This window comes from Haliaeetus leucocephalus, unplaced genomic scaffold (assembly GCF_000737465.1).
Source record: "Haliaeetus leucocephalus isolate CR32 unplaced genomic scaffold, Haliaeetus_leucocephalus-4.0 Scaffold273, whole genome shotgun sequence".
NCBI lineage: Eukaryota > Metazoa > Chordata > Aves > Accipitriformes > Accipitridae > Haliaeetus > Haliaeetus leucocephalus.
In genome coordinates, this window is record NW_010972709.1 from 4,681,975 (window position 1) to 4,709,063 (window position 27,089).

Here is a 27,089-nt window from a genome sequence, read left to right on the forward strand (position 1 = left end):
TAGACGTTTTCTGGTGTAAAAATAAAGGCAGATCAAAGCAGGACCAGAAAAATGAAACTTAAGTCAGTTTTGTTTTCACAGAAAACTGAAAATGGAAAGCAGCAGTTTCGAGCGCTAAGTATGGCTCCTGCTATTTTCCTACAGCGTGACCCTGGCATCCAAATATGATCTTCTTCCTTTCTGAATGCAGCTCAACGCCACAAATAGGAGTTCTCAGGCAGGTATATTTTGAGCATATAAATCCAAGAATGATTTGCATAAATAGATGCATACTATCTGATGTACGTGCAAAATCAGACATCGCAGCTGAAGAATCTGGCCATTAAACTATTCTGTTAGATTCACACATCTCCAAAGGAATGAGACACATAAATCCACTGACTGCATCTTTTGCTATTGAGTAGATTTAATAGCATTGTGTTAACACCTAGAGATGTTAGCGAAGAACTGAGACCTCATTGTATTAAGCTCTGTAGACACAAATAATGAAAAGATTGTTCCTGCCCCACCAATTTACGGTCTTAGTGGATTATGGGGTTTATTTTGTTTTTAAACAAGTATTTCTGAGTTTGTTATATAACAGCAAATAAATCCCATCATTGTATTGAATTTAGTGTATACCCCTTTTTATGAAGCACTTTCACAAAGACAGAAGTAATCCATCAAGTGACATTACCATAGCAAAAATAAATCCTAATATGTATATATATAAAATCTAAATTTGTTCCTTTTATTTTTATCCTAAATTTCAAAGTTTGGAGTAGATTGTTCCAGGTTGAAGGGCAGCTGCGGTTGTTGCTATTTAAATAAAACTACAAGTGCTCTGGAGACTTCTGGGGATATTTTTGATTTGTGCCACTACAGCATGGATATTTCCTTGTGAATACCTGTGGCCAGTTATTTTGACTCTGCTGGACTACAGCTGTTGCTATGCGTGTGCTCGCTCTGTTTGATAACTTTGTTAATATGACAAGTTCTACAAGTATTGTCAAAATAAGTCTGACACCACGACAGATTGTGAAGAAAAGGCAGAGCAGTAGTGAAAAAAAATAGAATTCTTCAACATGTTTACAGTTGATTTCTAATCTGATGGCAAATTGATTTTTTTTCCCCAACTAGTTTGCCATCCCTCTTTTCTAAGCTGTGGTAACTGACTCTGTACTTGGGTTCCTGAAGCCTGCAAGTGGAGTGAGTATGCTTGCCAGTTATGTTTCTAGTAACACTGGCCTATGTGAGACACCCGGTACCTTCCCACAAAGAGGTGTTTTCCAGAAGTATCAAAGGAGAATACAAATCCAGTGTTCAGACAGTGGAAATCACTGGTTTACATGTGTGGTTGTTTTCACTTTACCATTTTCCTTCAACTCTTGACGCTCCCATTAATTTTGGAAGGAATTAAAGTTTTGCTAACTGATTAGCTACTTGTTCATCTACCTCCTTGTTTAGAAGCACTTAACATGAAGTGCTTATAAAATATCTTCCTTCAGATCTTTAAGGAAAATTAAAATATGCCATTAAAATCTCGTACCTATTGCATTTTTCACAAACTATTGCATTTAAGCATACAGGTCTGAGCTGGGCCTGAACATATGCCATTCGGGAGGGTTAGCTTCAGACTCTCACTTCACTTTGGGTCTGCTGGGAGACTGGTTATGAATTGGTATTCTTGCATAAAAAGGAAATAAGAAGCTCTACTGTCTAACATATGAATGCTACAAGATGTGGATTTGGCTGGATGAAGACATTTAAGAGCATACACATGCACAGTAAATCAACTCGCTAAACACCTCAAGAGCAAAACTGCTGATCCTAAGAGCCAACTTGCTGTACTGCACAACACTCAAGAGAATAAAAGGCTCATAGATGAGACATCTACAGAACTGACTGTGCCAAGATAATGAGGAGCGGAGAGTACACAAGGGATTTTTCTCTCCTTGATGCACACATGTAATTCCTATTGACAGCAGTGGGAGTTACACGTACATATCAAGGGGACAATAGAACCCTTAGTGGTGGAGATGAGTATCAGATGTGAGCTGTGTTACCACGGATAGGAAATGAGAGAGAGGGAGGTGTGATCACTGAGGGACAGTACAACATACAATAAAATTGTCAAGCAGCCATCAAATATGTGAAAGCATGGGAATAACAGATTAAATGGACAGGAGGTGAGAAAACAAAGTCTCAGGAGACTTTTGCCTTCCTAGCTTAGGGCTGATATCTGAATTCCTTATTTGGGAAATATTCCCGCTGGCTTAACCTGTTTAATTCTCTGATAAGTAAATGTTTCGCTGAACTCAAGTAAATAGTTATGGCCTAGATGCTAAGGATAAAAAGTGGTTTTATTAAAAACTCTGACAAACAAGGAGAAATGAAATTAATACAGCGTGCAGACCACACCTCAGGTTTCTTCTGCCTGATCTGATGATTCTTGCTTCTTAAATAGGAGATAGCTAGCTGACCGGTGAGTTAGAGAGTCATTATTACTAATTCTGGTTCGTGTCAAAAGTAGTAACAAAGGACAGAACCAGAGAAATAGTGATGATTCTGGGTTGATAGATAATGGCAAATTATGACTTTATGTCAGCAGTTCAAAACTGAAATGAATGAGAAATTCCTTCAGATTTAATCCATATTTGGGATCTTTTTAGGATGTGTAGGGAAGATGGGACAAGATAGAACTGAACAGTAAAGTGAAAGGTAAATCAAAGCTGTGGAGAAATTAATGATCTGGAAAACACGTAAGCACCTACCAGCTCTAGACAGAAGCCAACACAGGAAACAAAGATGCTCCTGAGTAGGAAGACCACAACCACAGAGGGAAAATAACTAACAGTAAAAGCCAGACTTTGGTACATTTATGTAATTTTTTAAAGCAACAGCAAATCACTGGAACTACACGAATGGCTGGGCACAGCTTAAAATTCTGGATTACTTATGATCTGGCTCCAGTACAAAATCTAAAGACAAAATGATGAGTCACAGAGGAGAAAGTGACTTGAAGAAAGAATCCACAGGAAAAAGCAGCACTGAACAGGAACGGAATATGCATTAATCTAAGCTGTTTCTGTACCACCCTGCATGTGCTACCTGTGTGCTGGGATGGTGAGAAAGATACAACTATCTTCCTGGTTAAACAGATCTTTTGAAGTCACATTTTCAGTCCTGCTAGACATGCTGCAATGCCAAGGAATTTGAACTTTCTCTCTTTTACACTATCTACTTATCAGTACTTTGTGGCTCCTATTGATTCTGCTTCTGAGTTGGTAATGTGAATGGCAATGAGGAAAATAATACAACTTCAGAGGCCCTATACAAAACCTTCCTGCTCAGTTAATTATGCTGACCAAGGGAGGCCAACTTTAGTGTAGTCTGACCTCCAATTATGACACATGCTGTGGTATCCTTACTGAACTATGCAAGCATTAATGGCAGCATGCCAGCAATGGCTATATTAAAATCAATTTAAAAATCCCAATTCTATGTCTCTTTCACCTTAGGTGAGGTAACACACTTTATACTAATGTAACTCTTATTAAAATACTGTAAAACAAAATTGACCTATGCAAAACAGTAAAATTTCTACTTTTTTTTTTATTCACTTATTGTATTCTTGGAAAAATGAAGAAAAAAGGCAAAAGTAGACTGAGAGGTTTAATAGGCCTGTATCATTACAGTGGACTGCAGTTTAAAGCAATGGTATTAAAAAAAAAAAAAAAAAAAAGAAGGCAGAATTAGGTTTGTTCTCCGAAGATACAGTGAGTGCCTTTTTATGTCAATATGCCCCTTGTAATAGCTTCCAAAAAGTGACCTCCCTGGTTCACGGGCAAACCTGTGTGCCTCAGACACAGAAAGTCACCAAGGAGAACATACTGCAAGAGATCCTTAACACAGTAGGCAGTCAGCTCCCCAGGCTGCTCTGTGATGCAATGCTTCGTATTCCCAGAAACAATGAAACCCCACCAGATTGAGTAAAAAAAGAGATTCATGCCCATTGTGCCATTTTACAAGTGGGAGGAAGGCCACAGATGCCCAGTTTCCCCAAAGCCTCCACAAGCTTACTGATTTTAAGGCGCTCTCTTCATACAAGGGTGTGCTAAAGCATGATTGTGCCATCACCTCAGAAACAAAGAGTTACCTAAAGTAGTCATCATCTAAAATGGTTGCATTCACAGTAGGCTTTACACTTTAACAGCAATCTGAGAAGAACCTTATCGAAGTAATATAAACCAAGTGATTTCCTCCCTACCCTCTCCATGCACTCTCCTCAGCAACTGAGGAGGAGACCCTTTTTCTAACAAGTCCTGTCCCTGTGATCTCCCGTACCACTCGGTATGCTCACACTTACAGATTCAACAAGATATCAGGGGAAGGGGGCAGGATCTAACCTATGAATCCGTACAGTTCCGTAATTTTTACTCATCACACACCAGAAAACTCCAAATGAACATCAACATAATCTATAGGGTTTTTATAGGGACTGACGAAGGAAAATGAGAATTTTTCAGACTTGCAGCTCTTGCTGGTTTTATTGTTTATAGCAGCAATTCTCCTCATCACTTTACCATTGCCTTTTTTTCCTCTTTTGGTGGGCATGGCTCCATCTACATTGAAATGTTCACATTAATATAACTTATTCCAGTCTAGATCTCCAAATAAGTTACACTGATACAAGCAGAAATATTAATAAATAAACACTCTTCTATCTAGCAAAAACATGAGGTCCAGATCAGGCTTTCTTATATTACTGACAATACATGCTTTTCTTCTTTATCAGAAAAAGAAGTATGTGGTTTTTTCTGCACAGATTGGTAAAGCATAAATAGAAGTTACATTCTGAGCTCTCTCTGCCTTTTGTGGCACCCAGCTTGTTTGTATGCCTCCCAAATATTTTTTCCTCCTGAATATATCCAACAATTTTAGCACCACAGCAGATACTCTAAACTGTGTGTGTGTGCATGCTAAATGCTGAGGCAGAACTCCTCAGAGAAAGCCTCAGTTACCTTTTTAATACAAAGTCATTTTCTGGAGCTGTCAGCATTTTTGGTCAAAAAACACCTGGAAGACAAAGCACTTTACAAGAGACAGATTTGACAGCCTATGGATTTGAGTAGTAGAACTGAAAAGATAAGAAAAGAAAACTAGGAGAGAGGGGAGAGAGAGGAAGAGATGTGCTCTTGTAAGAGACTACTTTATGACAAAATACCACAAACTCAAAGAGATTCAGCATATTTCTAATTAAAAAAGGTAGTGAGAAATTTACAGTGTTTGTCTCCATACAACTTCAGTGAAGTTAAAGATGTATATGAAATTTATTTGAATACCTGAATCACTGATTTAGCCATAAATGAGGATAATAATATGATGTGGAGGAGTTCTACTAATAATATTACATGCCTAAGTGAAATAAAGCCTAGAGATAAAAGAAAAGGAACTGTTTAGGAATATTATTTGCATGGTCAGCTGAATAATATGGACTGACTGTAGGCCAAGAACAATAAGAACAAAGTCCTACACACACACATAAACAGAAAGGAAGAGTAGAGTCACACGGGTTAGAATTTTGGTAACTACTATTGGTAGTTATCACCTGACTCTACTTGTTCCACTGCTATATGCTGTTTTTTGAAGTTGGCGGGGTTCTTGCATGAGGCCAGAGAGTTCTGTATATAGAGTAACTGCTGCCATTTGTCAGTGTCGAGAAATACCTGAATTCCAAAGACTAATTTTTCAAGTTCATGCATTCATCTAATGAGATTATCTGCGGTTATCCTATTAACTCTGACCAATAGATCCTGTGGTCTCACATCACCTAATCTGTTCCCAACTGCATACATGCTTTCAAGTCAGACTGTGTCTAGGACACATGTATAGGCACTAAAAATATTGGTACATCCAAGACTGGGTACCCCCAGCTACAAAGTAACTCTGATAGAGGATAAGTGCCTGGTTTTGATCTGTGAGAGAGAGAAATACTACCTGAGATATTCCTGCACCATCTTCCATTATGAGCTACAGGCAGACTTGTGGTTTAATGAAGCTTATTGTAAGTGACATCACTTCAGTGATTCTGATTGTGCTAATCCATCAATAGGAAATGGCAAAATCATGTAACAGGTTTTATTGTAGCCTAGGAAGAAGCACAGGATTTAGATGGGACATTTTTATTGTAAGAATTTCACAACAAATACAAATTCTATCTGGTGCAAGTTACGGGCTGAATCAGGTAATCTGTACTTTACCTATCCAGATATTTCAACAGAATGGTCATTTACACAGCTGATCCTTAAGTATTTTATGAGAGATAAATCTAATAACCTTTCTGTGAAAACCTCAGCAGGATGCGGACACTATAATAATCCATATGCAAGCTACCACATTGTATCGTATGCTGTCAGACAACTCAATTATTTTCTTCCAGATCTAACATAAGCTTCTGTTTAGTAAACATGATGAGAGTCAAACTTCTACATATATATATAAAGTGCTTAATATGCATGCAAAATTGCCGTAAGTATGTATGCAAATAGGAAAACTCATGCACAGATGACTAATTAAGTGCATTTATGTGAGAAATTACCCAATGCACGCATGGAATCTCAGTAATTGTACACACAACTCAGATGTGCGATTGCATATGCATTTTGGACACATAACTGATTGAAAAAATTGTTTCTCAGTACTGTGTTGGAATAACTGATGCTTAGCACATGATCAGAAATACGACAACTGATGGGGCTTTTGAAAGAAACTGCAAAAGCTTGTGAGGAGCTTTACAGTAAGAATGGAATTTACCATCTCTACTATTACTGTTTTCCAATTCACTTATAACCATAATGTGCAAATCTATGGCTTGAAAAGAGACATTTCTGTAAGTGCTGTAAAGAAACACTTGGCAAAATAAACTTAGTGTGATGGCACAAGAGACGATGTCATTAAAATTAAACCTGAAGTTTGTAGCCTGCTGTTGCCTGTCCAGTATGAGTTTTGGAAATAAATGGGGTATTGTACTTTATGTATCTTGACCAAGCACCCTTTCTTCTCATCCAAGCAGGGTTTCTAGTATGACAGCACAATATCCCTTTGGAAGGTTCAGTGAGATTTAGTGAAAAAAAAGGGTATCTGTCTGTTTTAATTTTCCAGGCATTGACGTTGTTGTAGGTTCCTTTATCCCTAAACACTGATTAGTTCTCTTTATATCCCCAAAGTGAGATAGTTCATGCTAATATTGTTACAATTCAATACAGTAAACCAATTCTTTCAATATAATACGATAAACATCCCTGACATCAATGTCCGGCAAAGAAAAATACCTGTGCATATTGTTTTGATACTGGCTGCTGAAAGCTGGGATAAATCCTCAGCCTGCTTTGTGATGTTTTCCTATTTTCTGTTCTGTTCATTGTGTTTATAACTGAGTATAATAGCAGTTAGGGTAGCACCTTTTTATTTATGCATAACATGTAATTGGAGGTCAAACATTTCAGTCAGCCACTAACAGAGGCAAAAGAGACCCGTCCGCCTTTGTGGGCACAGTCAAATGAGGAACACGCACAGGGGGAGCGGGAGAAAAGAGACTGGAAAGGGATGTGCTGTAATCGGTTTGCTTAGGGCCAGAGTGCTGTTGTGCCAGAGAGACAGACTCACAGCAGCATTGTGAGGCTCTGAACGTGAAAAGTCAGGGAGGAGGGAAGAGGAATGTACTGTGCTGGTTTGGTTTGACTGAGAACAAAGTTCCTCAGCTTAGATTTCAGGAGTATTTGAAGTAGACTTCTGCCACTAAGTGGTGCTATATACAGTACAGCACCTTTATGATACCACAATTTACAAGGAGGAATAAACCAGAACACTGTCAAGCTGATTAGACTGATGTAGACACTTAACAAGTGTCCATTACGCTGATTTAATCCTTCTGCGGCACTGGATAAATCAGGAGGAAGAACAGGCCAATCCAAATGATTAAAGAAATCCAAAGATTGAGCCCTGGCATGCAGCATCTGAAGTGGAGGATTACAGAAAACAATTCTAATTTTTTAAAAGCTTTGTCTGGCTTATTTTTGTTCCTTTTTAATTATTAGCATTGTTTTCTCCAAGTTTATGGGTGTTAGAACCTGAAATACTTACCGAATAAAACTGAAGAAAAAACCCCTTGGTTTTAGTTAATACTTGCAATTGTTCCAGAACTAGTAATCTTCTTTTTAAAACAGATGCCCTATTTTGTATCAACTGACAAAAGAAGTAGAACATGTTCTTTCTGGAGTACACATCTACATGCAGATTTACTCCCTCCCACCCTCCAAAAAAGATGCAATGTAAAAATAGGATGTAAATTTGGAAGGAAAGTGCAAGCTTGCAACTTCTGCTACCCTCAGTCCCAGGAGAAGTGTAAATACAGCAGGCAGAGGAGCTATTTTGACATTTTGACACCCATGCGAGCTCTGGCCCTGAGCAACCATACATACATGTTGCCTCTCAGTCGTGACTGCTGCGATACATCCTGGGTAAGGATCAGTGGACAAAACTGCGCTATCCCAGGAATGGAGAGACTGAGTTCAGGAATCACAAAGCTTTCCTCCTAGTCTATGGAAGGAGGAGGAATTTGTTTAACCTTAGTCTGTGAAGCAGCTTACACATTTTCTTTTCGCTGCCATTCTGTGAATGAAGAAAGGATGGGGAGAAAGGATGGAGCAATGAACAACCACTCACGTTCCAGGATCCCAGCTGGCCTGTTGGTGCATTTCTCAGCTGATGGTGGAGCAAATTCAGTACTTTGTATTTAGACACCCATGTAGATGGCATGTCTACAGCCAGGCCCAGACACAATCTGGGGATCGGCATTTTTTATCAGATCAAAGGACCCTAAAACATTGCCTCACGCTGAAACCCAATGAATATCTGCCTATGTGAGTTGCTCTGCTGAGCAAAATGCCTTTAAAAAAAGAGGTGGAACTTCTGGGGAGAGAATTAGTGCCTTTTGTGGACTGTATTTGTGTGCAGGGTGCTGGTTTATTCACAATATTCCTAGAGAAGTGCTTTAAATCAAGAGTCAAAAGCCGAAAGGGTATCAAAGCTGTACAGGAACTGATTACTACTATAAATTTTGCTGAAACAAGCTGATGCTTTGCTGATTCTTTGGTCCTTTTCTGGTAAAAATATTCAGAAGATGCTAGTGTTAACTCATAACATTGACTTCTCTGTATTTTTCATTCTTGTTCCATAAGATTATTTTTAGCTGCTGTGCATTAGCTCTGCTTCTGAAAAATATTGATAGGTAGAGGTTGCAGGTTCTTCTTGAAAATAACAAATGATTTATTGACAGAAACACAATGATACAAATATATCCATAAAATTAATGTTCTGCCCCACCACTGGTTTTGAATGAAGTTAGAGACAGATGCTAGAGACAGATGTGAATTTCTCAAGAGAGAAAGAAATATCACAGGTAAATCAGTTTTATACCAGAAAATCTGATAAAAATGAGTATAACAGCTGAAAAATAAGTAAACTTTTAACAGAAGAAGGAACCTTTTTCAATTTTAGAGGAAATGGCAACACCCAAAGTAACTTTATATTAGTTATTTATATTATAGCGTAATTTCTGAGCCCCCCAAAATAGCTAGATGCAAACACATAATAAGAAACAGTAGCTGTCCACAACATCCTCTGGAGAGAGCAGCAGAAATGCAAAATTAAAGTGTCACAAACAGGGTCAGCCGCAGATCCAGAAACAGTGTGATTCTTCTGACATTTACTTCTTTTCCATGCACCACCAAATATATTAGCAAATCAGGATTTTGCATAAAGCAACAATCTAACAGGTAAATGTTAGATGATCCTAGAAATTATTCTCCATTCGTACTAAGCTTTTAACATATTAAAGTAATAAGCTATCTAAAACAAGGAAAAATGTGAAAACTCAAAAAAATTTCCTGAATCAAGTACCTGAATTAGTTAAATATTATTTCAAAATTTTTGAAATGTTTCATTTACATTTTTTAGTCATCCATTTACGTATTTTAAAATAAATTTATAGTGGTGCAAAATTTCTCTGGGAAGTTTTTTATTTTATCAGCAGCTTCACCATCACATAGAGCAGATCCTCAGCACCTCTGCCATCATCCTCAGGTTTCCCAAAATTTAACCAGTGTATTTCATCATCAACGTCTTTCTTGTGATGCAGACTGTTACAATATTTTCCAAGTGTTACTGTTCATTTCCCAAGGCCAGCACTGCATTGTGGCACCAGTCCATCTTGCTTGTCTCTGTGCTTTTCCTACTGTTCATGTACTGCCGTCTTTTTCCTTAACAGGCTTTTTGATCAGAATAAATCCAACAGTAAACAAACTTTCTGAGCTGATGAAGTCTTACTGTTATATCTCTAAGCAGATACTACAAATTCAGTAGCAGTGAACTCAGTTCTTCTGCCGAGTTTGAAATTGTTATTGACTTTCTGATATTAATTTTCTTTATATTCTGTTGCCTGTAAATTTAGTCTCGGGTCTTGATACATACAATTAACGCTGGTTTCTGATACCACTGTCTCTGAATATGTTAAGTTCAAGGAGTGACAACGTTTAATTTATGGCTTCTGGAGCTTGGTCTTGGCTATGGACAGTCTGGGTCAGACACTGCTCCCACTACCCCCAGAGGAAACACGGAGATGTTCCAAAATGACGGTCCCACCTCTCCAGCTGCCTTGTACTGGGAAATTAATCTAAAATTCTTTCCCACATGGCTGAGCCACCTTGTTCCTGGCTGGACCTGTAAGGCGTTTCAGGTTATTTTACGAATCTCTTCATTTAGGAGACACAAGTCACACACCAGTGCATTAGACTGTGAACACTTTCAGCAATGTTTTATCTTTGGTAATTACTTGAAAAAACCAAATACAACTACTTATATTTAAAGAACAGTCAAGGCAAAATTCTGGAAACATGGCTTTGCATTACTTAGAGACTAAGATGTTACTCCTCAGTGTTTGCCTCATTCACTAAAAACTTGTTTACATATTAGACATAATTCCTACAGTAGTAGAAATGGAAAAGGAACTTGAAAGCTCCAGTTTAAAATTGCAAGAAGCTTTTTGAAAAGAAAAATAGGGATGACAGATTTGGAATATAAATGAAGCACTGGGTAGGTTCTCCCACTGTAGAATGTGTACATCTTGTATGTATATTAATCTGCAAACTACAGACCAATATTGATTAAAAATTGAAATAAAATATAAAATGTCATTATGCCAAGTATCATAAACAACATAATATCCTTTCATCTCTCAGAGTTTATGAAGAATGGAGACAATAGCATTCCCTCACAGAAACTATAAAGAAGTTAAAAAGTAGAATCAATAAGCTGCACATATTTAGCTGAATTCCTAGCAATACAAAAGGGAACTGTTTCTGTTGAGCTCACTGCCTAGGGCTTTAAATTGCTGTATACTATCATGCAGTATGGACTATATTAATTATCTAATTTAGACATTTATATGGTCATCAGACAAGTGGAGACCTGGAGAGAAATCCCTAATTAAGACTTTGGAGTTTGATAAGAGGTTGTTACTGCATGGTGATAAAATATTATTTTTGTCTTATCTTCTGAATGTGTCAGGGCAGATTATGTTAAATGCTACCTACATGCATAATCAGATGACATATCTCTGGCAAGGCCCACAGATAACAGTCTGCAAATGCACATTTATTATTTTACAGTTCAGAGTGTTAAAAGGAGAACAAAACTTGTAGATCCAGAACAACATCAAATCCACCTCAGCTGTGTCTGGTGTGTCACACCACCCGTGTTTTCCTTGGGACTTGGGGACAGTATTTGGTCTGCGATGACAGTTACAACAGCTGGAAGCCTGCTCCTGTTCACAGCACCTGGAACCATTCTGTTGGCTCTGTATTGCTGAACTCTCCAGGCATTCCCTTTCTGCTCCCTGACATGCTTTTTATGCAATAAACCATTGGTAGGTGGATTAAAGTCATCAGAAATTCAATTATACAAAAGGAATCCCTATCTGATTGCCCAGGTTAACCTTCATTACCTTTACAAAGAGAGGAGAACAGGGCAGGGAACCGGCCATTCAGCTTTCAAAGCTCCACATTTCATTCCATTCAGATTAAAATCCATGTTTTTTGGCATTATGAGTTTGTTGTGAATGCTGAATATGTAGTGCAAAAATACCAGCTCTGAAGATCTTTTTCTTCTTGACAAGCTTTCTGGGAAAAGTCAGAGCTGCTATATTTTTTGCATGCAGCCTTCCCATCCTTCTTCTCAGTTGCAGGATTGACTTGAACAATAGCGTTCACTTAAGGATCTCTTTCCTCATTAGGTGCTTTGACTTCTCAAGGAGGATGGCCAGCTCTACCACCAGAGCAAAAGAAAGCAAATTCAGGGAACAAAACATATATGAAAGTTGTTTTTATTTTATCTTCTTCGCATGATCCAACACTGTTGATATCAGTGGCAAAACTCCTGCTATATATTCCAGTATTGGAGCGTAGCTGTTACTGGAAAAGGAGATGTTTACAATGTTTTTTATATGTATATTTATATAAAAAAATACATGTATATAAAAATATATGTAATACACATATACATTTACACACACACACTAAATTTAACACTGTAATTATCATTTGGGATTATTCAAAGCCCACATTGTAAAACTTCCATGACCTTCTACCTGGATAGTATCTTTTTTCATTTTCTGTTATTTACAAGTATGCATAATACAAACTGACAAGTGCTATAGCTGAGGAAAAGAGGCGAGAAACAAGGACCAAAGGTCCTTGCTAAGTAGCAGGATGAAAGATGGCTTGGTGTAATTTTGCAGGAGGGATTCAGTTTCACAGATTTCCACACGTGAAATGTGGATATTAATGGAGGCTTGCAACCAGCAAACTCTGTAACAGTCCTGTTCAATTAAAAGTACATAAAGTATTAATGTATTGTACTCCAGTTTATGTTTAAGGGGCTGTAGAGACTGATGTCTCAATCGCAGGAAAAAAGCCCACTGAGTTACTCGTGCGCTCAAACCCCATATTTGTAGGTGTCATCCATTACCAAACAGCACTTCATTAACATGCAAAATGTTTATGTTCCCAAAATACTGATTAGGTTCAAGCAAGAGATTTAGGAGACTTGAGTTTAACCAGCCACTCTATCCCAGAAGCCCAGAGAAATCTCAGATCTGTCCTCTCAGCTCAGCAGTTCGCTTCCTTGCGTGCAAATAGGGGTTGCAGGGCTGTGAGGTGGCGTCGGGATAAATCCAACAGATTCTGAAGGACTTGATGTTGCCATCACAAGGATCAATGAGGACTGGAGCTACCGATGTGTGCCAGGTACACAGCTCTGTACCCTGAGAGCTTGGTAAAAATGGAAGGTTAATTGGAAGCATAACAGAAGAATAACTGTTCAAAAGATACACATACCTGGCTGAGGTATAAGTCATTAGCCTTCACAGTGTGATGGCCCAAGCATGAAAAAGACCTGGCCACAACAACTGATCTAATTGTATCTGATTTCCAGGTGTGAAGGAAAAGAAAAAAAAACCCCAACCAACCACTTGTGGAAACTTTATAACCCCTCTGCAGCTTGTTTAATCTGATCACTAGATGTCTGCGTAAATAGGTGATGGAACATGACCCAACAAAGCCTATGTGGGTTTGATTAACGGAGTCCCCCAAAGTAAAATAGTCATGCTGAAAATCTGAGGAGAAATGCAAACTTTTAATAACATTTTCAAATTATTTAATCATACAATCAGGCCTGACCTCGTTTGATATGAAACTTCATTACAGCCTGGAATGTTAATATAGAGTTCCAAATGCATCATAAATTACTGGTTCTTCAATGATGCATGGGCCTGTCCTGCTGTGGCCAACTGCAATTTTAATATTTTCTTAAGAAATGAAAAAATGAAGAATTAGCAAATAATGGCATGATCCTGAAATTACTGTTCTGGGGATCACAGTTTATTAATCGGCTAAAAAGGATAAAGACATTACTCACTTCCCACAGATAAATGATGCAGCCAGTCCTTTTTTTGTGGAAACAAACCCTAAATGCTTATTTTTGAATAGATCCATTAATAACCAATTCAACTGACCTACCTTTCTGCAACATGACAGGTCTGACAGTCAGTGAAGGAATTACTACGTGTAACTGGCAATTTTACCATCAGAAGCATTATTTTGTATACAACTAGTATCTTGTAACAACTTAAAAATGGCATTCACTGTTTGAAAAGGGTAGAATAAAAACACTTGCAATATTGACTGACAGAGATCCTTATTTGGAGCTTACTATTTAATAACAAAAGAAGAAAAGTGAGTGGACTATTTAAATGGCTAGAGAAGTCAGGGAATCGGGGAGGCCACTGTACTTTTAATTTAACAAGACTTTTTTAAAATGATCTGCAGTAGCCACACATTGTTTGGAATTAAGAACAGAGTATTGCTAGAAGTTTAGTGGTCTTCAGGAATAGTCCAGACCAGTCATCCAGTTCAGTAGTCCAGTTTAATGGTTCCATTGATTTCAATATGATTGGATTGTAATATAATATTCTTTGCTTAATCGCTTATCAAAGCATCACAAAAAACTGCACAGCCGTTCTGCTGTGGATGAGACACTGGCCTAGGAAACATTTCACTTCATGTATTAACATGCCTGTCTTCACTGAGGTCTGAAGGTCCATGTTATGCGTTGTATACCAAAGATGAACTGTTTGCTATCAGCACTGAATAACAACAGGATAGTCCTGGAAATAAAGCTAATAAAACATTCTGCAGCAATTAAAAATAAAATTATGCATTTTGTCATATAATTTTCATATAACAAAAAGCATGAAAATGTGGAGATTCAGGCAGCTCGAATACTCAATTAACAGACATTTCAAAATCAGTTCAGTTATCATTATGACCAGCACAATGAACCTTTCTCACTCTCCTTTTTTTTTCCCTAGATCTCTCGTTTGTAACCTCTTCTGCAGTCTTTTGAATCTGTACCAGATTAATTCTAAAAGCATTTAATGTAAATAAAACACACAGGAGGCAGTTCGGCTTTTTTCTAGGATAGCCATCCAAAGCTTTGCCTGCCAAGAGGCAACAATACTGAGCAATATTGTACAGAAGTCTGTAATTTGCTCTATAATAACCCCAGTTTGCCTTTTTTTTTTTTTAATTTCTTCTGGCCATGAGACATGTCAGGAGTTTTCATGGGCAATGCATTGCCCAGAACTAATTGGTTGGAAATCCCAGTAAAGGAAGAGTTTCATTGTTTTCAACCATAATATTAAACAACTATTTAGCAAAGGGAAAGAGTAATGCAGAATAATTATTAATTGGAGAAAACATTCAGAACACATGAAACTCGGTGAAACAAACTACTAGGTCCAATTATGTCACTTCTGTGAACATTGTTATGCTATCTTTAATGAACTCACATTTGAAAGCTCAATTTTATATTGGGAAATGGTTCAAAACCCAGAGACACATCAGTCCCAAGCACTAACTCACAGAAAAGTGCTAGACTGTAACTGACTGACAGCACTTCCCACTGCAATCTGGGTTTATCTTAAAGAGCTTCTATTCAGCTCTGCTTCAAATCAAACTTCATTTAACTAAGGAAATCTAGCAAGGTCACAATGCAAGATAGTCTGCCTGCAGACACCAGCCATCCTTTATTCTATTATACTATCACACATACGAGATTTTAAGAACAAAAATGCCAGATACCTTCTGTAGCAACAACCTTATCAGACAGAATTGCCACAAAATCCAAAATGTTGGATTTGCAACTACTAAGCCATGACAGTCTGTTTGCAAAGACTACTACTTGAAAACATGACTATGAACTTGCATTTATCTTAGTGCAAAAATATAACTGGAAGAACTAATATAACCAAAAATATAGCTGGACAGTGCACTGTGTCAATTACAGAGCTAAGAATTAAAGCTACAGAAAGAAAAAAATGTGTTTTGGTGAGAAAGTCATCTCTAGAGTTACAATTAAGATGAAATTTATTGCCTCTGCTTAACATCTGTTTTACATTTATTCATTCTGATAAAAAATTATATCCTGGATCCAAAGCTCCAGCTTCCAAAGTTGCAGAATAAATGTTAATTAAATATTTGATATGAAGTCTTTTAAAAACCCACTAAAATTATTCAGTTTACTTAAAAATAGGACCCAGCAAAATACAAAGGGCGGTATCAGATTCCATAATGAAGTCTCTCAGTTCACTTGAACTCTTTGCATTTAATGTGAAATATAAAGGACTAACTTTTATATTTGTTTCCCTCTGGTATAAACAGACTGCGTAATGAGCTTCTGTGTGATATGAACTGAATGTCACTCAGAAGGCAACACATCCACAGCTCACTGGTGGCTTTACCCCTCTTAATCTTCACCTTATATCTGAGATGTTCTTTCCCTTTTTCGTGGATGCTCATTATGTATCTGTTATTCACTCACTTTGCTGGGTCCAAATAGGTATGGACTTCTAGATATGACATAATCTACGACAAACTGCTAGGGAAGTGGATGTTATTTGCTAAAAAGCCTCATGCTCCTGAACAGCTTGTCAGCCTGCTAGCTCCTCAGAGGTCTGTTTCCCCATTAGTGCACATTTCCCCAGTTGAAGATTTAAGGATGTTTTCCCACTGTCACAATAAAAAAGAGGAAAAGGAAGCAGGTGGTGTCATTTCTAAAGTCCAAGTGTTTTTAATGATCATTCTCTATTTCTTCAAGTGCAGAAATTTCAATTCCGATTAAAATGAAAAAATGACAAGCCATTTACAGACAGACCTCCATTCTCCAAACATTCTGCTCTGAATACACAATATGTTTTCCTATATAATGCAGGCACCGTATTTCAATATTAATTATATGCAGGTCTCTTCTGGGTCACATGCTAATTATATCTATTTAGAATTTATCATGCTACTTCCAATAATGTGCTGTCATTGTGTCCTGTTGTTTTTCCTTGCCTGAGGCAGAAGGAAGCTACAATAAACCTGAAAATATTGGCAAGAAACGTTCATTTTAAAACGTATGGGGAAAAGCTGCACTAAGGGCCCTGTCCAATGCTCATTGAAATCAACAGGAATCATTATATTAACCTCAAGGGAAAACGGTTTGAACCTGTTAAATGTCTACAGTTCTATATGAGGAGCTGTGTGCATCTCTCACAACATAATGAAATGGTTATGCTATAACCACCCCTAAATAATCAAGGAAGGATTCAACATTATGCCAGAGAGGATATGCAAAGAAGAATTTGAACTGTTCTGATTCTGAGATGGTTAGACTGGTACTAAACAGCCACAAGATAAAGAAGAATCAAACCCTCTGTTCCCAACCACCTCGAATGTAACTGTTTCATATGTTAATGTATAGCATTTTGTGATCACTGGATCTGTGTATCAGGCAAAAACGGGGTGGTGGGGGGGTATGACTAACTACTGTATGCTATTGGATTCGGATATGTCACATTTTACAAATTTAGCAGTATTACATGCACTAAAGATATCGGCACGTTTGCCAAACTTACTGACTGTATTTACAATTTCCTTTTAGAATGACTGGTATAAGTTGGTCTGCATTTACCAGCTCGTGGTATCTTCTCTGTATGAGGAATACTTAAAGTTTTCTGTACAAGTCACAACTAAAGTTAAATGTGCTTCCTGTGTGCCACCATCTTACGAACACCGAGCCAAATTTTCAGCAGAGATCCTCACTGCGTATGTACAATTATTAATGCTGAAGATTTTAATCTGCTTTCAAGAAATAGGTGCCTGCGGGACTAAACATAGATAATGCACAGAAAAAATGCAGGCACTGAAGATAAACATCTTGGACAAAATTATGCCGCTCAAGTTTCCTAGCTTTCTAAATTGTTAGTGCTACGTTACTAGTCAGCAATGTCACAAATCAGACAGAGTCAGTGACTTAAGTTCAATATGCAGGAGACTACCTCATCCAAATTTCCATGCATCCTTTTAACCCATCTACTGCTACTGTCGGTCTCTTTACCTTCTGTGCCTTTCTGGCTCATGGACACATCAGGACTATGCTAAACACACCACTCCTCTCATTACTTTGGTGGTGCCTGTAAGTAGCCTGACTCCTAGAAAAAAAACTCACAAGATGCAAACATGAAATGCCATTTACACGTCTGTGTCTCACTGTGATTTATTTTTTTTTATCTGTAACGAGATGTTTTCAGAATAAGAAGAAAAACATTAACATTTAGCCCACCAGCTGTATTTTTTTGCTGATAGGTCTCCGCGGAGAGCAAACTGATGTTCAGGTACAGAAAATGAATTATCTGAAGCCAAATGTAATTTTATTTTGGTGGGCCAACAATCAATAGAGCAAATGCAGAGTCATTTCAGTAATTGCCACAGCTTCGTGACAAATACTTACTAGAAACTCATGGCCAGGTAATCTCAGCATCCTGTATTACAGAGGTGCTCAGGACAAGAAGCAGTATGTATCATCTTAAATGTACGTTAGCTCAAATGTTCAGACACACAAGCAAATTAAGCAAGCATGTATGCAATTTTTTTTAAATATCCAAGGTCGTAAGTCAGATTGTCTCATCTTGTGTAAAAACCTTATAGTGGAAAAAGAAGCCTAAGTCTGAGAATTTCACTTTACTTACCCACATAAAAGGTAGCGGGGCCCATTGAGTTGGTAAAACCACAGATGAGAACCTGAAGACACTACTCCCAAGATGTAAAGGCAGGAGACCACCTTCTCATATGGAGCTTATTGCCTCCATTCCTGCAAGACATCGTCGTTGTAGGATCCCTACTGCAATTAGCTCTGCCTCATGAAACTGCAGTAGCAGCATTAAGTCCTGCTGTGATAACTGGTGAGCAAAAGAGGGCTTCCCACTGCGTCTTTCAAACCTTCTGGTCTCTTGCTTAGCCCAGAGGACTTGGCTCAGCACAAAACACTGCAAGAGTAGATGCAGCATTCCCACCTGTAAATGAAGAAGAGATGTTGTTGTTATAATAAAGATCTAGAATCAGTCTGCCAAATACCTCAGTCCATAACTGATCTTCCAAAGATGAGATGGTCTGGGCAGTATTCTGTGGGAGCCACTCAGGGTGATCAAAGGTATTGTATATAGATTTCTATTGTCTGACAAGGTGAGGAAGAATTCAGACCCAGAAATGATGCAGGAGAGATGAAATGCCAGAAAGATGCTTCACAATTTGAAAAACTAAAAGCTGCATCCCTAATATAAAAAATATGGCTATTTTAATATGAAATGATCGTGAGTTTTAACTATGGTTCACCACAGAGTTTTGGACCCTTTTGGAAGACTGAACACTGCCCTACTTGGGGAGATTCATGGCAGTTTTAGGGCCTTTTGAAGCTCATGTAAGACCTGATATTAGTCTGTTTTTAAAATGCCTTTTAGGAAAGAAAGAGTGGTGCAATCACCTATTGTGAGGAGGATTACAGAGGAAAAAAAGTAAAAAGCACATTTTTCAAATGTATATGACTTAGTAATGCAATTTCTCCTAATTTGCCATAAGAGGTGAAATCCTGCTTTACTTAGATACTTCTGGATTTTTTACCAATGGCCATTTGACTCAGAGTTTTCAGTTATGCAGATCAGACACCTGGGAAACTGAGAATGTCTTCATTTCCTTTTTTGTTCTGAAACAAGAAATATTCTTTATAGTATCTGAGGGAACCTCCAAAGTATGAGAGACACTTTAGATATCATTTTTCCTTCGAAGGAAAGCTATTCTTTTATATAAAGGAAAAAAAGAACCCAAACATTTGAAGAGTGTTCAATCAAAACAAACTTAGCCTTGAGTGTTCTGGGAGAATAGAAATTTCTTCTGCCAGAAATCTTTCCTAAAGGTAATGCCATCTTTAAGCATCCCTTTTCAAACATAACAGAAAGAAAAGAGTAAGGCCTTTACTTGTAGTATAATTAGCAAAGCTTGCAAGAAGAAAGAGAATAAAATATTATACACATGTTTTTGCAGGGTAGGAAATAGAAAGAAGAAAATAATTCTGGTCAAAAAAACCCCAGCCCAGTCATAATTGTACATTAAGGTAATGTTTTCGTGTACCTGTCCATACAGGAACAACATGACTGCAGTTGGTCAGACCCAAAGATAGACACAGAGTTCATTAATTTGAAATGAGAGTGAGAATGCCTACAAAAGCGCAAAGATACCTTCAAACAGCGAGTGACTGATGGCAACCTTTGGAAATTGTTTTCAAACCTCCCACTGTGAACATATAAGTTCAGAGTTACAGACAATTCCTAACACCTGAAACAGGAGTATTGTTAGCTTGGTTCAAAGTGTCAATGTGTAAATGCAGCCAGTATGCTTGTTTTTTTTTTCCTTGTTCACAGTTGTCTCAATCTGGAGCAAAGTTATTTTAGTTGGCAGAAACTAGACAGAAAATATTCATGGTAAAACCTTCCTTTAGACCAATCTTACAGCATGGTATCTTCAAGGAACTAGATTCTCCTCTGCATCCAGGTTATGCTGCTGTCGTGGTTTAACCCCAGCCAGCAACTAAGCACCACGCAGCTGCTCACTCACTCCCCCCCCATCCAGTGGGATGGGGGAGAAAATCGGGAAAAGAAGTAAAACTCGTGGGTTGAGATAAGAACGGTTTAATAGAACAGAAAAGAAGAAACTAATAATGATAATGATAACACTAATAAAATGACAACAGTAGTAATAAAAGGATTGAAATGTACAAATGATGCGCAGGGCAATTGCTCACCACCCGCCGACCGACACCCAGCCAGTCCCCGAGCGGCGATTCCCCGCCCCCCCCTTCCCAGTTCCTAAACTAGATGGGACGTCCCATGGTATGGAATACACTGTTGGCCAGTTTGGGTCAGGTGCCCTGGCTGGGCATGAGAAGCTGAAAAATCCTTGACTCTAGTCTAAACACTACTGAGCAACAACTGCAAACATCAGTGTTACCAACATTCTTCACATACTGAACTCAAAACATAGCACTGTACCAGCTACTAGGAAGACAGCTAACTACATCCCAGCTGAAACCGGGACAGCTGCACTCAGCAACAAGAGGGAACCTTTGGAATGTCTCCAGTTGGTGTCCTTGCCTAGCCACAAGCTAATGTTGTGTTTTAGTACGAGCATCGTGGTATCGCCTGTGCCATCCTTCTTACACTTGCCTGACCTTCCTGCTCTTAATGCTGATGGATCTGCAACACTACAGGCCATGGGAAGGAAAGCTGGCAAGCTGGCTAGACAGGGTCCAAACTTGTAAGGGTTTGCACCCCACTGGAGATAATCCCTAAGGACCTGAGGACAGTTTATGCCTCTTCTGTCATGTCTGACCACCAAAGAGACAGAATATTTGTGCCATTAACTAATGACCGACTCCAGAATAAAATCTCAAGCTCCCTCTGCCCACAAGCAGTATAAGACTGGACATGGTTGTTCAAGGCAGCCAGGTACTCATACTCCTAGCTTTCACATTTATTTATTCTGACTGCACAAAGTGCCCAAGTAGACTTATCCCTGCAACTCTCCAGATTTGTATATCTGGCTGCAATAACTGTGTATGCAACTGAAACACAGCGCTGTTCTGCAAAATGCTAGCTTTACACATCATTTTCCTAACCCATTCTTAAGTGAGATTCTTCGTTTTACATTGTGAGCACACACTACATCTGTTCGCGTTAATTAAACAGCATAACTAAAATGTATATTGCAAATATAATAATCTGACTGTTCTTTCCTGAAATGGTTGTTCTGTGTACCAAGGAATTTTAAATTAAAAAAACCCCAACAATCTAGTTGTGTATGGCCACATGTAGCCACGTTAACTTATAAAAAAGAACAAATAATGACTGATTAGCACTTATGTTTCCAAAGTTTTTGTGATCTTCCATTTTTCTGCTCCCATGTTACTGAGTCTGAACTGCTTCCCTACAAGCCTGTGCATAGCAAAGTATGAGTAAACATTTTCAGAATACATCTCTCACCCTGAGGATCCACACTTGATTTTGATATAAAATGTTATTAACTTTAGCTCTTAGTACAAAAGGTCTTGATCAATAATTGTTTCTACCTGTCTATCTTATTTCTGTGTATCTTCTAAGACACTTTTGGGCTGCTGCCAATACATTTTGGTTTGTAAGCACATAACAGTGTATCATACACCTCAAATCTGTGTGGGTTTATCTTATCTTTTCATTAGGTAGAAGATGGGGGTTTTTTATCTACATAGATTAGATTAGTTTAAGGTCACCCTGAGAAAAGAAAAGGAAAGGGAAGGGAAAGGGGAAGGGGAAGGGGGAAGGGGAAAAGGGGAGAGGGAAAAAGGAAAGGGGAAAAGGGAAAAAGGAAAGGGGAAAAGGAGAAAAGGGGAAAAGGGAAAAGGGGAAAAGGGAAAGGGGAAAGGGGAAGGATAAAGAAAGGGGAAAAGAAAAAGAATAAAACAAAATGACAGAAAATGGAACCCCATATATTCTAATATAAGTCCTCCTATCACCACAACTAGCCACCTTAGCCATCTTACTGATTTTTAAAGTCTAGGAATACAAGAAACAGAACTAGACAACCTTGAACGGGATCCTCTGAACACCTGCACATACACAATCTCTTGACAATTCTTCAAAAATACATTGTCACCATTCAGCCATAATATTCAAAAGGTCAATTAGTATGGCCAGATGATCCTAAATATCTCATTCCGTGTTTAATTCTTGAAGAAGTAAAATCACTGCATGTTTTTTCCTTTATTCCTTTTATTGACCACAGTGGAAATACCATCAGGTGTGAAAACAACACAGAAACACAGAAGCTGGTAGTTTCTGATCTTTTATCCTGGAGTGGGCTATTTGTAAGATTTTGTAAGGTGATTCATAAATATACCAAAATAACTAAAGGGGGGGAAAAAGTCACTTATTCTGTCATCAACTCAGTTAATACTAAACCTGAAGGCAAGAAGTATCACCTTAAGGGTGACAATAAGTAAGGTGACCCCTGTGAATTCTCCAATGACACCATGCTATCAATGGGAATATTTAACATACCATTGCTAGTACAGTCTTGAAAGCAGTCATGGGGCTCTGAATCAGATTGGATTAAGAGGGAAGTGGCTACCAATGTACTAAGAAGGCCAAAGGTGTAAGTGGGAAGCATGAAGGCAGTCCCTAGAGACTGTAGAATCAGCAAAAGTAAATTTCAGTAATGAATAAGCATCCTGATGTCTTGGCAATCATCAGTGGCTCTGTATCTCATCCATTCATTCAACTCAAACTTAGAAATAAAACCTTCTTTCTGCATTCCTTTACTTGTTAAAAATCCTGAACTCAATGTATTTTCATCAGCCACGGTGGATTACCTTAGTGATAATGCACCACATGGTGCCTATTTACTGATAGTTACGATAAGAAAAATATAACTTTCTGCAACACTATTGTGAATGTATTTTAAAACGACTCTTCTGTGGTAGTGGAGAAAGAGTTGTGAGCAAGCTGTCCACAGGCAAAGAAAGCAGAAGCCACTCTGCCACCTGCATACCTTTAAACTTTTATCTTGAAAGGACTGAGTAGGAACCCCAAAGCAGAATGAATTGCACGCAACAGATCAAACATTTTTAAACTCATACAATCTATTTCCTGGTACATGATACTTTTGCCATAGCTACATTTTAGCTAATTTCTGGGTGAATTATATTGTCTTAGTGGTCTGCATTCAGAACAGTAGTAAAATATTAAAAATTCTTCAGGTAAAATAAGAATCAAAGGAGTTTTTGAATGTTTGGAAAACAGTACAGAAAAAGAAGAAGTAGTGAAGAAGAAAAAGAAGCATGCCTCGAGATAGCAGGAGAGGTAACTCTTCTTCTCTCTATTCTGGTTGATAAGGGAACACTCTCGATTTCAGTGTTCATTCTACTCATTTAACGTTTGAGGCAACTTTCCGAGACAAAACATAACATGAGTCTTTGAACTCTTCATTGTTGAGAGTTAGTCTCTACCTCACCAGAAAGGGCAAAGAGCGTCCTCATAAAAATGTTGCTACCAAGACACAAATATCATCAGTTGGCTAATTGCGTGGGAGAGGTTAAGGGAGCAGGGCTCACACAGAAATCCTGCTGCATAGCAAGAACTGGCGTTTCTTCTGTGTGGTGCCTTAACCACAGATTAGACCACGTTTGTTCAAAGGGATGAAATCTACTTCTGTAGCGAGAGTCATTCAAGTTCTGTATGAATCTTCAACCTGTAACCTCTAACTCAGGTTTCAATTGATTTAATTGGAACACAGCCCTAAAAAATCATCTAGAATTTATATGTTTTTAAGACCATATAGTTAAGACCATTATGCTTAACACATTATATTTAAAAGAAGTTCTGCAAAGTACATGATTTATATTAGATTCTCTCTTTCTCATGTTCTACATTGTTTCACAAGATCTGCGCTAAAGATGGAATTTTGGAGGCAGAGCGAGTGGGAGGCTGTGAATAGTTTATTCAAAAAAAAAGTTAAGTAGAACTGAAATTATTCAGCATTTTGAGTCAAATTTGGCAAATAACTTGGGCTGATTAAAAAAAAAAGTGGGACTTAGGTGACCATTCACAAAACTAGCAAGGCAGAGAAGTCTGCATACCTACCATGTCTTAGTACCGATGACATTCATCTCAATACAGGGACAGGAGGGTTCAAGGCTTCCTTCTGCTTGGTTCAGAGCAGGATTTTGGGAAGTGCCATCTCCCGTGTTCCAAGTGAATGCCTAACCACTGGTCTGTGAGTGACATCATCAGCAACAAAGATTCATATGTCTTATGAGAAAAAAGAAAAAAAATTGGTGATATTTTGAGTTGAAATATTCAAATAGTCTGAAACAAAGATTCCAATTTTTGGTTTGGTTTGTTTCTTTTCAAGTGAGACAATTTCACTCCCTCCTTTCCCTTAAACTTATACCTTATAAGGCATTTACCTTCCTTTCCAGGGTGAGCCTCCTAATTTCAACAAATGGACTTCTCATTTATGGTATTAACAGGGATTCATCTCAGCTAACTCCAGATCCCTATAATGGACAAAATATCTTTGAATTTAATCCTCCTGAGATCACTTTTATGGAGTCATTCATCTAAGCTTTTCCATATATCTGCTGTCCAAAAAGACGAATCACATGTACGTGGCCTACTTTCCCCAGTAGACTATTACGGGTGATGAGCAGGGGCTGCATTTCCATGGTAGTTATCTGTATTTGGTGACGTGAATCCCATCTTTGATGGGATCCTTTTTTCCCCACCTAAGACTGATATTAAGAGCAAACATAAAACCCTTTCATAATCCTGTAGCTTTGCTCTGATACAAAGATACTTTAGAAAACAGACAAATTGGTAACTAGTTATTCTAGCCCTCCTTTTGATTTCATAAATGCAAATTAAAAATACTTATCTGCTGTATAAAGACTTAGCATGTTTAAATAACTATTATCCTTTAAATATATTCCAGTGATGTAGGAATCATTATTGTAACAGATAGAATAGGCATTAAATCCACAGGGGAGTCATTAAAAGATGGCTATTTCTCTCTGTTTGACCTAAGCAGCAGCTGTAATGTATTTATTCAGGATTTAGCAAATGGAACTCAATTAGAACTGAAATGGTGTTAAATTGAGTAATTCCTATTGTATTTGTCGGACAGACAGGAGTGGCATGACCTGAAAAGTTAAAAGGAACAGTATTCAGTCAGGATGTCTGTGTTCTGTAGCACTTGTTGACAGAATGTCACTAAACGGGTATATATCCTGCTTAACTTCTTAATCATCTGCTTAACACATGTAGCAAAAAATAAGGACAAAACGTTTATTGACATTATGTGATAAAGTCACACCTTAATAGGAATAACCTCCTTTATTCATAGTGGCTGAAATAGAGCTTAAAATTCATTGTATTACAGTTGTCCTTGAATCAAGTGTTCTGATATAATTCCATTCTATGCAACAAGAAAGAATTAAGTATTATACAATATCATAGAATCATAGAATGGTTTGGGTTGGAAGGGACCTTAAAGATCATCTAGTTCCAACCCCCCTGCCCTGGGCAGGGACACCTTCCACTAGACCAGGTTGCTCAAAGCCCCATCCAGCCTGGCCTTGAAAAATTCCAGGGATGGGGCAGCCACAGCCTCTCTGGGCAACTTCTTCCAGCGCCTCACCACCCTCACAGCGAAGAACTTCCTCCTCACATCTAATCTAAATCTACCCTCTTTCAGTTTGAAGCCATTACCCCTTGCCCTATCACTACATGCCCTTGTAAAAAGTCCCTCTCCAGCTTTCCTGCAGGCCCCCTTTAGGTACTGGCAGGCTGCTAGAAGGTCTCCCCGGAGCCTTCTCTTCTCCAGGCTGAACAACCCCAACTCTCTCAGCCTGCCTTCACAGGAGAGGTGCTCCAGCCCTCTGATCATCCTGATGTGCCTCCTCTGGACTCGCTCCAACAGGTCCATGTCCTTCTCATGGTGGGGGCCCCAGAGCTGAATGCAGTACTGCAGGTGGGGTCTCACAAGAGCAGAGTAGAGGGGGAGAATCCCCTCCCTCGACCTGCTGGTTACGCTTCTCTTGATGCAGCCCAGGATACGGTTGGCTTTCTGGACTGCAAGCACACATTGCTGGGTCACGTTAAGCTTCTTGTCAACCAACACCCCCAAATCCTTCTCCTCAGGGCTGCTCTCAATCCACTCATTGCCCAACCTGTATTTGTGCCTGGGATTTCCCAGACCCATGTGCAGGACCTTGTACTTGGCCTTGTTGAACTTCATGAGGTTCGCACGGGCCCACCTCTTAAACCTGTCAAGGTCCCTCTGGATGGCATCCCTTCCCTCCAGCGTGTTGACCGCTCCACACAGCTTAGTGTTGTCAGCACACTTGCTGAGGGTGCGCTCAGTCCCACTGTCCATGTCACCGACAAAGATGTTAAACAGTGCCAGTCCCAATACCGACCCCTGAGGAACGCCATTTGTCACTGCTCTCAACTCAGGCATTGAGCCGTTGACCGCAACTCTTAGAGTGTGACCATCCAGCCAATTCCTTATCCACTGAGTGGTCCATCT